The sequence below is a fragment of the Phyllostomus discolor genome, chromosome 8 (assembly GCF_004126475.2).
Source record: "Phyllostomus discolor isolate MPI-MPIP mPhyDis1 chromosome 8, mPhyDis1.pri.v3, whole genome shotgun sequence".
NCBI lineage: Eukaryota > Metazoa > Chordata > Mammalia > Chiroptera > Phyllostomidae > Phyllostomus > Phyllostomus discolor.
The window spans coordinates 68,122,485-68,135,509 of record NC_040910.2 but is presented as its reverse complement, the minus strand read 5'-3'; positions in this window follow the sequence as shown (position 1 = coordinate 68,135,509).

The window sequence follows — 13,025 nt, the reverse complement described above, 5'->3', positions numbered from 1 at the left end:
GTCTAAGATCAATTATCTAAATGTTCACTTTCAGAAATTAGATGAAAACTAGGCAAATTGACTGAAAATAAATCAAAAGCAATAACTGAGATAAGAGCAAGATTCACCTTGAATCTATTTTTGTATAAGGTGTAAGTTGGTGCTTGAGTTTCATTTTTTTGCATGTAGCTGTCCAGTTCTCCCAACACCATTTGTTGAAGAGGCTATTTTTATTCCATTTTATGTTGCTGCTTCCTTTGTCAAATATAATTGACCGTAGAGGCTTGGGTTATTTCTGGGCTCTCTGTTCTGTTCCATTGGTCTATGTGCCTGTTTTTATGCCAGTACCAGGCTGTTTTGATTACAGTGGCCTTGTAGTATAGTTTAGTGTCAGGTATTGTGATTCCTCCTACTTTACTCTTCTTTCTCAAAATTGCAGCAGCTATTCGGGGTCGTTTATGGTTCCATATAAATTGCTGAAGTGTTTGTTCTATGTCTGTGAAATATGACACGGACTCCACTCTAAGAAGACAAGTAACCCAATTAAAAAATGGGCAAAGGACTTGAACAGACACTTCTCCAAGGAGGACACACAGAAAATCCAAAGACACAAGAAGCGATGCTCAATATCGCTAGCCATCAGAGAGATGCAAATTAAAACCACAATGAGACACCACTTCACACCAGTCAGAATGGCCATCATAAACAAAGCAACAAACAACAAGTGTTGGAGAGGATGTGGAGAAAGGGGGTCCCTAGTGCACTGTTGGTGGGACTGCAGACTGGTACAACCATTATGGAAAGCAGTTTGGAACTTCCTCAGAAAACTAAAAATGGATCTGCCTTTTGGCCCTGCAATTCCATTGCTGGGACTCTATCCTAAGAACACTAAAACACCAATACAAAAGAACCTTTGCACCCCGATGTTCATAGCAGCACAATTTACAATAGCTAGGTGCTGGAAGCAACCTAGATGCCCATCAGTAAATGAATGGATCAAAAAACTATGGTACATTTACACAATGGAATTCTATGCAGCAGAAAGAAAGAAGGAGCTCATACCCTTTGCAACAGCATGGATGGAGCTGGAAAGCATTATGCTAAGTGAAACAAGCCAGGCAGTGAAAGACAAATACCACATGATATCCCCTTTAACAGGAATCTAAACAACAAAACAAAACAAAACAAAACAAAAAACTAGCAAAATATAACCAAAGACACTGAAATAGGGGATAGTCTGACAGTGGCCAGAGGGGAGAGAAGAGGGAATTTCAGGGGGGAATGGGTAGGGATTACAGGAACAAATTTGGAGGACACATGGACAAAAACTAGGGGTGGGGGATAATGGGGGGAAGGGGGGAGGGTTGGGTGGATGGGCTGGGATGGGAGTAGGGGGGAGAAAACTGTACTTGAACAATGATTGAAATAAAAATAAAAATAAAAATAAAAAAAGAGCAAGAATCAGTAAAATTGAAAACAATCAACAAAGCCAAAATTTAGTTCTTTTGAACAAAAAATTAACAAAACTGATAAACCCCAAACAAAACTGATGAAGAAATAAAAGGAGAGAACACAAATGATCAATATCAGAAATGAAAGGTTATCATTACAGATTGTGTTTATCAAATGATTAGAAAGGAAAACTAATAAAAATTTTGTCAATAAAATTGATGGTATAGATGAAATGGGCCAGTTCCCTGAAAGACATACAAAAATAACCTTATATCAACCAAAAAAAAATTAAACCAATTATCAAAAACCTCACCACAAAGAAAACTTCAGGCCCAAGCAGTTTCAGTGGAGAATTTTATCAAATGTTCCAGGAAGATTTGGTGTTATTCAGCATCAGGTTTGCACAATCTATTGCAGAAAGTAAAGGAGGGGTGAACTACGATAGAGGCTACAAAGGAGCAAGGGGAGTCAGACATAAGGAAAATATAGTTTTATGATTCTATTTAAGTCCTAGAATAAATAAAAATAATTTATTGAGAGATTAACTGGAACGTGATGTTAGTAACTAGTGTACGTCCTAGAATATAGGGATAGGTTACATGAAGGTCAAATTATACAATGTGCATTTCAAAGGAGTAAATTTAATAAATAAACAAGAAGGATAGAGAGTAGATGGAGGTAGAGATGGACCAGACAGGCAGAATTGAGTTGTTGGAGTTGGGTAATGGGTGAATGGGGGTTTATTACTTTATTCTGTATGCATTCTGTGTGCTTTAAATTCTCTATAATAAAAAGTTTAAAATGAAGTAGTCATGAAGTTTGACTTATAAAATGAAATATTATATTTGTATATCACACTATTTCAAACCTGCATGCTCAGGTTTTCACAAAATGGAGTATATTTTTATTTCCTTCCAATCTTATTTTTTTTAAATTGTTCTAACCTGTGTACTGAATATGCAATTTTGCATCCAGCTTTCCTAGTCACATTATGCCACAAGCATCTCTGCACAGTTTCACAGTCTTCTAATGGCTACTCCTCTAGCTTCTTAATACTGAAACTCAAATTCTATCTCATTATTTTACCTACATTGAATGTTAGTGTTACTCAGAATAATACAGCTCGAGTGCATCCTTCAGGAACACACATTTAACTAGTTATGTCCTTTATGCCCACCCTATACTAAGGATTTAAGTTAGCCTAAAAAGACACACAAAATACAGCAAGATAGAATAATTCAAAACAGAATACAAAAGAAAAAAAGGTTGAAGATAAAGTTAAATTAAGGATATTTAAGGAAGAAGAACCAACACTAATATTTACCAAAGTAAATTTCAACAAGCCAAACTCAGAACATCTAACTTTGAGCAATAATGTTTCCTATTGGTTGGGGCTGAGGTGGAGAAAGCTCAAAGATTAACCAGCTGGTGTACAAAAGGGGGACCAGAAAAAAGACCCTCCTATAAGAAATCGCTATCTTTGTGTCAATAAAAATCTAGGGAATATCCACACAATTGATAACTTTAGAAGAGTTGATAACTTCAGGAATAGTTTTTAATCTTAGAATAGCTGAGGCGCAGGGGAGAGGAATGGGTTCAAATCCCCACTCTGCTGCTTTGCAGCCAGTTATCTTGAGAAAATGACTATATCTCTCTCATCCTTCATGTTTCCTTTATAAAACTGAGGGCAAAAACCATCCACCTTATAGTACTGTTGTGAAGATTTAATGCAGGTTCAACAAATACTGATGAGACACACTGGGTGGCAGGCACCATTCCAGCCCTATAGGAAGGGGTGGCAGTTAGGTCTCCATTCTTATGAAGCTGACCTTTAGTGGGGATGAAACATAAAGCAGAGAAACAAATAAGTAATGCAATTTCAGACATTAATGATTTTATTTGAGCAAATGGTGCTCGTAATAGGACTAGATTAAAAGGGATGGGTATGCATTTTATCAGATACAGATCAGGAAATTCCTCTGGGAACAGATTCTTTGATATTTATTTATTTTTAATAAAGATTTTATTTATTTATTTTTTGAGAGAGGGAAAGGGAGAGAGAGAGGAAGAGAAACATCAATGTGTGGTTACCTCTTAAGCACCCCCTACTGGGGACCTGGCCAGCAACCTAGGCATGTGCCCTGACTAGGAATCAACCCGGTGACCCTTTATTTCACAGGCTGGCACTCAGTTCACTGAGCAACACCAGCCAGGTCAAAATTCTTTTAAAAAAGGACCTGAAAGACAAAAGAAAGGTAGTAGGGAAAAACCATTATGCAAATGGAACATCAACACTGAGTCTTGTGTTTTAAGACAAAGCAAAATTCTAGCATGGTTGGAACCGAGGGAGTGAGGGTGCCAGTGGAAACAAACAAGATTGGAAAAGTGAAAGAGGCCAGAGCTCCTGGTAACACAAGAAGCAGCCTGGATTTTATTCCATAGTAAAGGGAGGCCCTTGGAGGATTTGACCAGTGGAGTTTGGTGATCTGATTGATGTTTCCAAGCCACTGTGTGAAAGATGGATTGTAGAGGGGCAAAAGTGGAGGCAGGGAGACCAGCTGAGAGGCTATTACTTATGGGTGCTCAGTACTGTACCTGCCATACAACAAGGCAGTGTACCATGAGTCAAGTCAGCTTGGAAGGTTTTGTAAATTATTCCTTTGTGGACAAAAGAAGAGGATCCTTGAAGGAAAGGGTCTGTTTTTGTTTGTTTCTTCCACTCTTCCTCTGATTTCTCCCAGCCCCTACCTCCTGCCTTTGAAAGCAGTTGTGACAATCATTGATCACTGTTGCATAAATTGCCTTACTATAAGCCATTATGTTGGGGTTGGCCGAGCAGAAACAGAAAGAGCCTGGGCCTTGTCGAGTTGGCCAAGCAGCTTAACTCACCCTAGGCTTTTCACCTGCAAACCCTGTACTCTGTGGGATAACCAAATGTCTCTATGCATCATCCTCTATGGACTAGGCATTCTGTTTCTTGCAGCCAAAGGCACTCCTAAATGACAGGGTCCCTTCATCCTTCCTTACTAGATCTATGCAGAGTTCGGCCTCATCAGCTTTAAGAGCTTGACTCAGTTCTTCCTCCAGGCTGTTTTTGTTGTTTATTTTTCTTTTTCAATAATAAAGTTAAGATTTTCCTGTATAAATTGCAACATGTTTTTCATACAGAGAAGTAATCACTCTATTCTTTAGAAACATCAAGAAAGATATCATTGAACTTGCTACTTAAGGTAACAATCAGTTCCCAACAAATAATCAGTTCTTCCATGGAGGTTGGAATCCATAAAGTTTAAGTGCTCATGAAACAAAACCAATGTCCTGACATCCCAAATTTGCAGTGGCAGGAAAACATACATATATAAATAAGTTATATCCAGTTTTTAAGGAATTAAATCAAGACAGACCAAAAAGAAGACATATACATCATATTAACCAAGAAAACCCCCAAGATTACAAAGATAAGGCTTGCCAATTTGTAGTAACTCTTTGCAAAATTCCAAGGTTCATTTAGTGACAGCTGGCACAATGAAAATTTAAAACTCTGAATAGAAGGGAGGAGGTGGTTCCCATCTGTGTCCTCACCTGATCCTGCCTATTTCAACTGCCAAGACTGACTCTAAGGGGCAGGTATGTTCTACTTTTAATTTTTTAAAAAATAACTTATTATAGGGTCTTTCAAACCCAGAGAGCAGAAAGTAATATAACATACATCCATGTACTCTCTGCCGATATTTGACAAGTGTTCACATTTTGTCATTTGCCTTGGATTTAAAAAATGAAATTTTACAGAAACTATAGAATGTTTGTAAGTATCCCACACAACTCTGTCTCCTTATTTATTTAATTTATATTTCATGGTGCATGTCTTTGCAAATTAGACCACCTACACCCCTCAAACTCCATCCATATTAAGAAAGCTTCTATATAGATGTCTGTCTTCAAAACATACTTTGGTTAGTAGATTCAGCAGTGCCTTGGCCTGCCTAGACAATCCCCTGGTTTCCTTCTAATGCTTGCTAATCCACATTTTTCATTACAGCCCAAGCCATTACAACTACACCTTTCTTCCTTTGTCTCAGCCACCTATCAATTAACTGTGAATCTTACAAGTTTCAAGTGACATATGAGATTCCTGGAAACAGTGCCCGAGGCAACCCTCAAGGCTATTTAAGATTCTGATCAACAGTTCCAATGTTCTAACCCCTGGGGAAGAGAGGGTTTCAGGGGAGGGGATGGGGGGAGGAGGGTCATCCCACTACAGCAACCAACTATCCTCAGAAACATTTTACTTCTTTTAAAGTAAGAAGTAAAACCCATTTATTATACCCCATTTAAGTACACCCCCACATTTATTATAAAAGGATATGACTCAGAAACAGCCAGATGGAAGAGATCATAGAGGAAGGTGTGGGGAAGCTGCTCAGAGCTTCCATGCCCTCTCTGAGCCTGTCCCTCTTTCAAATGTCCATGTGCTCACCAACCTGGAAACTCTCCAAACCCCTTTTGGGTTTTTATGGAGGCTTCATCACCTAGGCATGATTGATTAAATAACTGACCATTGGTGATCAAACTTAATCCCTCTCTTCTCATTATAGGTCAGTGGTGACAACTGTGGTATTCCAACCTTCTAATCACCTGGTGAGCCTCATCCTTAAATTACCTAGTAGCTTTTCAGAAGTCACCACATTGACATAACAAAAAGCACCTTTATCTCTGTCATCACTTAAAAACTTCCCAGGGTTTTAGGAGCTCTGTCTAGAAACTTAGTTGAAGACCTAATTTATACATAAGTTTATTATAAATCATAATATCACACTATTGATCTATATTATCACACTAGTCTTTTTGAAAGAAGTTGGTTTGAAAGACCAAAGTAGGAACCTGCTTCTCAGGATGCTGCTCAGCAGGTGAGAACCCTTCCCCTAGCTGGCCTCATCCTGTTTCACTCCAGGAAGAGACCTGATGGGAGACGACATCAAGGCCAACACAGGGCTTTGAAGGTGCAGCATGAGTCATGGACGACTACTCCATACCTCAGGTCTACCTTCAGGGGCTCTTTCCACATCCTGCTTCCTTTCTGAGTCCCCATGCTTTATGTCGCCAGGATTGCCCCCTGCCCCTATCATGGTTTGTGCCTGCTATGGACTCACACTTCACTCTGTCTCTTTGATGTTCAACTTAAGCTTTATCTTCTTAGCTCTCTCTTCTGTTCCCAATCCTAGCTATCAAAACACCTGTCCTGGCCACAGCCATATATAAAATTTTCCCAGAAGCAGAATTTGGATGTTAACAAGCCTACCAAGGAATAAACATTTTAGCTTTCCCATGATATGAACAACCAATGGGTGTTCTTCCACTGTCTATAAGAGATATGATTCTCCCAAGTCCTGATTTGGGAAAACTGACTTCCTCTTAGAAACCTGAAATCAATACTTTACAATTTCTGAATCTACTAGTCCAACGGGTTTTTATTAGTGTGGCATTTCCTTAGATCAGCCTGATCCCCTCACCCTTTTTTTGGTGGTGGTGTTGTTCTTTTTGGCATCCCTTATAGGTGTCTTTCACTCTTAGCTCAACTGAATACTTAACAAAGGAAAGGGTCTCTTACTTCAGGACCTCATACTTAAAGCAAATTCATCCTACAGGCCCTGAGGCCTGTAGAAGCTACAAAGTAGCTTCTACCAGCAAGTGATGCTTCTACCACCCAGCACTCTAGGAGCTGAGCCTTGTTCAATTCAAAGAGGGGATGAGAAGCAACGTTCTGAGGACAGTGAAGGGTGAGGAGCAAAGATTCCTCAGGTTACAGTGACAGGCTCATCCGAATTCACAGAGGACTTCCCTGGTTTTAGTACTGATAGTCCAGCATCCTGGTAAACCCACTGGTCCTGAGTAAACCAGAAAGGTTGATCATCCTACCATATGTAAAAAAGATTCTTAATCTGATTGCAGGTATTTGATAAAAAAGGAATTTTCTAATTTGAGGTTTTGCAAAAGCTAGGGTTGCCAGCTATTGCATAATGGGTCACAGAGAATTAAGGTTTAAGCTGAGAACTAAAGGATGGTTCAAAGTCATAAAGGCAAAGGACAAGAGTGGCAGTGTGAGACCACCTTATAATGTCCCCCCCAAATTCACCTTTTTGATAAGTGTTCAACAGAAGTGGATAAAAAGGAGAACCCTGGGACCTGTCACTGCATATTATGACATTACTCCATTAACTAAGAGTGTGTTTGGTTAAGTTTATCTGCATCAAAATAACACAATCAAAGCTTTGTTGCATCTTTTGCTGAGATAATGCATTTGATCTTTTAGTTCCTTTTTTTCCCAGACCAGGAATCCTATTCAAGAAAAGCATGAGGTTTGTTTTGCAAGGTGATCCAATTCTGATTCTCAGTAATCTTCAATTTCTTGATCAAAGCTCACAACTAACTTTAACATCATTAATAAATTACCTTTAAATATTCCATTATGGAATTTTGTCAAGGAGAAAATCTATTTTGAAGAATTTAGTATCTCCCATTTTAAAAAAATCAGGTCAGTATTTGCCCATTCTCAGCATTCTGTCACCCTGCCTATGCTTCATACTTTTTCACAGAAAGCATTGATTCTTCAGTAAAATCTGCACATCCTTTTGGTTTCATGGCTACAGTGTGTAAGCTCCAGGCCCTCAGATTCCTTGAGACTGGCAGGGAGTCCTCTAACTAGCTTCCTTCCTATCTGGGACTTTAGTCGTCTCATACTCATGGTTAGTCTAGCCTTCTTGATTTGAAGATAATTTCTCTAATGGAGAAGAAAGGAGAAAAACACAACAAAATAGAAGTTGAATAGCCTTTCCCTGTCATCTGTTAAGATAATAGCATTCGTCTTCAAGTAGTCTGATTAAATGTAATTAAGACAAACTTTGAATTCATTTGAATAACTTTTATATTTTTGGTGATATATTTTCATTTTTCAGCTCTTTTGAAACATAGACTTAGATTTGCCCCAGAAATTGGACTGAGAAAAATAAAAATGCATTAGTAAGGGAATGGCAGAAATTACTCATAAATGTAAAGGAAATTAATTCTTTGTGGACTGATTATACATTTCTATTCGGGGGGGGCCAAAAGTAGGTTTATAGTTACAAGTACACAAAATAGTTTATTCTTTTAAGATTTTATTTATTTATTTTTAGAGAGGGAAGGGAGGGAGGGAGGGAGGGGGAGAGAGAGAGGGAGAGAGAGAGAGAGAGAGAGAGAGAGAGAGAGAGAGGGAGAGACACATCAATGTGTGGTTGCTGGGGGTTATGGCCTGCAACCCAGGAATGTACCCTGGCTGGGAATTGAACCTGGAACACTTTGGTTCTCAGCCCACGCTCAATCCACTGAGCTATGCCAGCCAGGGCTATTCTTTTATTATTTATTAATTATTGTATTATTTTCCATGTGAACAACTATAAACCTACTTTTGCTCCACCTGTGTGTGTATGTGTGTGTGTGTGTGTGTGTGTGTGTGTGTATATATATATATATATATATATATATATATATATATATTTCAAGCCAAAACAAGTGATTTTAAGATGAGGAATTCAATTAATCAAAAGAATGTGTCCGCCCCACTATGATTTGCACCTTGGTAGGTTGAGTGACTTTAGCTTGCACATAGGGCAAACTGTCTGGATTTACCAGTGGGCTGTAAAGTTATTTCAATTAGTTGACTCTCCTGGAGACACCAGATATACAGTTAATTCATCTCCTAGCTTTTTATCTTCCCGAGTAGATATTTAAGGATGAGTACCTGGACCATATATTCCCTAAGTCTGTGAATATTTACTCTCTTCCCTTGGGAATGGTGGTGTTCCCAGAAAGGGTGTTGCTGAGTGACCTCAAAATTTTCTAAACATTTCTTCATTATTTTCTGGCATTTAACATTGAAGAAAAACCTGAGGTTGGCCCCATTTCTTCTTTTCAAGTGACCTATTTATTCTATCTGGATGATGGTAGGATTCTTTTTATTCTTGAAATAACATCCTCACCAAAATATGACTAGTTATTTTTGTTAATTTTGCCTAAGAGTTAGTGAATTCTTTTGAAACAGAAATTCAGATCTTCCCTAAATTTTAGAAATTTTTATATGTCTCTGTAAATGTTTGTGTTCCTTTTGTTTTGTTCTCTTCTTCAGAGATGCTGATTCTATATATTGTTAGATCTCCAGTGTCCACCCTTCATCCATCATATCATTTCTGATCACGTCCATCTCTCTGTTCTCTTTCTCTGAATTATGGGTGATTTTATCAAAACTATCTACATCATGTAACTCAATTTTTGGAGCTTTGATTATTTTATTGGATTATAACTTTTATTACAAACTGTAAAGTGAAATTATTTTAACCCTACCTCTTTGTTTAAGTTCCTCATATCACTTTTCTCCTTAACCTATTATCTTGTCATCTTATTTTCACTGATTTCACTTTAAAAAATTCTGGGTAGCTTTAGTCTAAACTTTTTTTCAGATCCTTAGAGTAAATACATCAATGATTCCTCATGTATTGTTTTCATGACTTATTTCCTTCTTTAGTGTTTTAAATATTAAAATAAATTACATGTTGTTATTTACTGTTTACTGCTCCTTCAATTTATTCAGATCCACCCAGACAGATGGTTTCACTCTGTTGGAGAGGTGGAGGGCCTGTGAACCACTTTTCATGTTCCTGGGTCCTGCTAGTCTGCATCAGCAATTCAGTTGTTCAGTGTTCTGCGAGGAGCAGGGAAGGGAGCTGAGGCCATAGCAGACCCATCAGGAGAGTTGACTTGCATGTCTTATTTTCTTCGTGCTCATCAAAACTACAGGACTGGGGACAAGCTTTCTCCATAATATTTTCTATTTTTATGAGCTCCATTATGTGTATACCTCATGGCTTTGTCTCCTTTCTGCCCCTTGGGGGTATGTGGCATTGTCCCTATGATTCTGAAAATACCATCTCAATTTTAAGTGATCCGTTTGGTTTAGCTAAAAGCTCTGTTTCTATAATGTTTCTCACTGGTTCAAGTTGAAGAAATGGCTGTCAAGAGAGTAATCCCCAAAGATCTCCTGGTTTGCTTTTCTTCAGACCTCACCTACCACAATAGAGGATGTTTCCCTGTTCCCTTCCCTCCCACCCATTGCCACACCCACCAGACAAAGCCTAAGCCCTGTCAGAGAATACACTATACAATGAGCTTTCTTTTCAACACACCAGCATCATCTGGGGATGTGCTTAACACAATGGGGCAGCCCCTAGCTCTCCCATGATTTCTCAGGTGTTCTAATTCATGGAATTCAGTTGGATTTGTTGAATATCTGTATCTATTTCTCACAAGGCTTCACAGCCTTCTCAGGCAGAAAAGTTACCTGCTCATTCCCAGTGACCTTTTTGAGTTCAGTGGAAAGTGCTCTGTATCTATAAGTAATTACATATGGTTGGTTGTCACCAAAGGTGGTTGATACCATGCCCTTGTTTCTGCCCAGAGAAAAGTTTTAAAGTTTTCCTTTTGTTAGTACTTAATTTTGTCAGTTTCTGGGACAGAAGTTTAGTTACTCATTTTTAATTTATTCATTCATTTCATAAATATTTCCTGAGGACTTAATATGCAGAATTATAGTCAACCAGAGACTAGGTTGTCTTGAACAGTCATTTTTCAGTTCCAAAGCCTACCCTTTGTGATTCTAGGTCTCAGACTCTACAAACCAATCCCCGTTCTCCAGTGGGTGCCTTAGCAGGCTCTGCCAGCAGGGTTGCTAAAGAAAGCCTGGAAGGATGGAGATGGGACTGGCTTTCTCCTGCTTGCTGCTCTCTCTCTCTCTCTGTCAGCCTTGCCACACAGGGCCTTTACCCTGACAGTGACAGCTAGTTCCATTTTCCAGTTCTTTCTCCATACTTCCAAAAGCAGCCTTACTACCTCCCTACCATCACACCACCCACCAGCCTGTGCACCCATGCCTCCAGGTCCTGGCTCTGAGGAGCCCCTCCTCCCAGTTGCTGCACATTAGCATTGGCTAGCCAATGTCCTCTCCTCAAAGATCTGGCTCCCACTTCTGCAGGCCCCTCCTCAAGACCTTCAGGTTTTGGGCCCTCAACCTCTTTTATTCATTCCCCAAGACCTATGGATGGTAGCTGCTTCCAGTGTTGCTGTTCCTGTGTCACCTTAGTGTGCCCCCTTTCCCTTTTCAGGTCTTTAATACCTATTTTCCCATCTCCCTGTTTTAAATTCCTTATTAAAATTACTGGTGTTGAGTCTGTTTGTCTCACTAGACCATGACTGAAATAAAAATACAGTAAGCCTTCACAGAACTTGTCTCTCTCAGTCTAGTAAAATATACAGACATGTAAACCAATAAACATAGGACAAGATGTAATTTGGTAAAATAAATTTGGAGTGCACCAGAGGCACCAAAAAGGGGGCACTGACATATACTTTAGGAGTGCCATGAACTACTTCACAGATAAAGTAGCATCTAACTGAGGGTAGGTAGGGGTTATTTAGGGAATAAATAGAGGCAGAAAGAGTATTCTGAGTAAAGTCCAAAGCCACAGAAAACATGGAATGTTTGAGTTCCACAGGCAAGGAAAACAGCAAAGTTGAGACCCTGAGGTAAGAGAGTGCTTGGGGTGATTTAAAAGTTTTCCTGTGTTGCCAAAACACACTGCATGAGGTTGAGAGTGCAGCAGGAGATAAATCTGGTATGCTAAATAAATTTCAAACCAGGAATAACCCTATTGTAAGCCACTATAAGGAGTTTGGAGGCAATTTGGAGCCACTGAAGGGTTTCAGGCAAAGAAATGACTTGATTAAATTTGTATTTTAGGACCATCGATGAGAAGGAGACATGAATGGAGTCAGGGAGACTAGAGAGGAGATTGCTTCATTTATCCAAAGAAGAAATGTTGGTGGAGTAAGATAGGATAGAAGAGGTGGGGATACAGGAAAGAAAATAGGTTTAAGTGACACAATGAAGTTAGGACTCAGGTCTTGTTTGGACAAGGTAGGTCAGGCAGAGAGAGGAGTCAGGGATTCATTTATTCAATAAATCTCCCTTCAGAAAGAACTATAGGAATGCATCAATAAACAGATGACATGCAGACCTTTTGGCTTGGAGAACTTAGTGGAGGATGGGGTTCTGTTCACTGAGTGAAAAATATCTCTGATGTCAGATGAGATCCTCTTGTGGAATTTGTTCCTCCTTCTAACAGCTCCATAGCCCATGAGACTCTGGAGAACCCCCAACAGTGTGTGCTAATTCTTAGGGACATGCCCTCTACTATTCCCAAATTTTTTCTACCTTGAATGTCGTCTCTGCTCTTTCCCATGTTGAACAAGATAAGAATTTTTATACTTCTTTGAACAGCTATAAAGTAATGTATTCTCCCAAAACCTCCATTGAGCAAGGAAGATATTACTGAAGATTGTGTAGATGAGGGTTTGTGTCACTCATCCTACAATAAATAGTTTTTAAAGACCTGTTAAGTATTTTACCTTGACTTAGCACCAACATTAAACAAGTCTTTATCACTCATCCTTGCTTTCCCCCCTTCCGCTTCCCACGAATCTTCCTGGATTCCATACCCAATCACCTC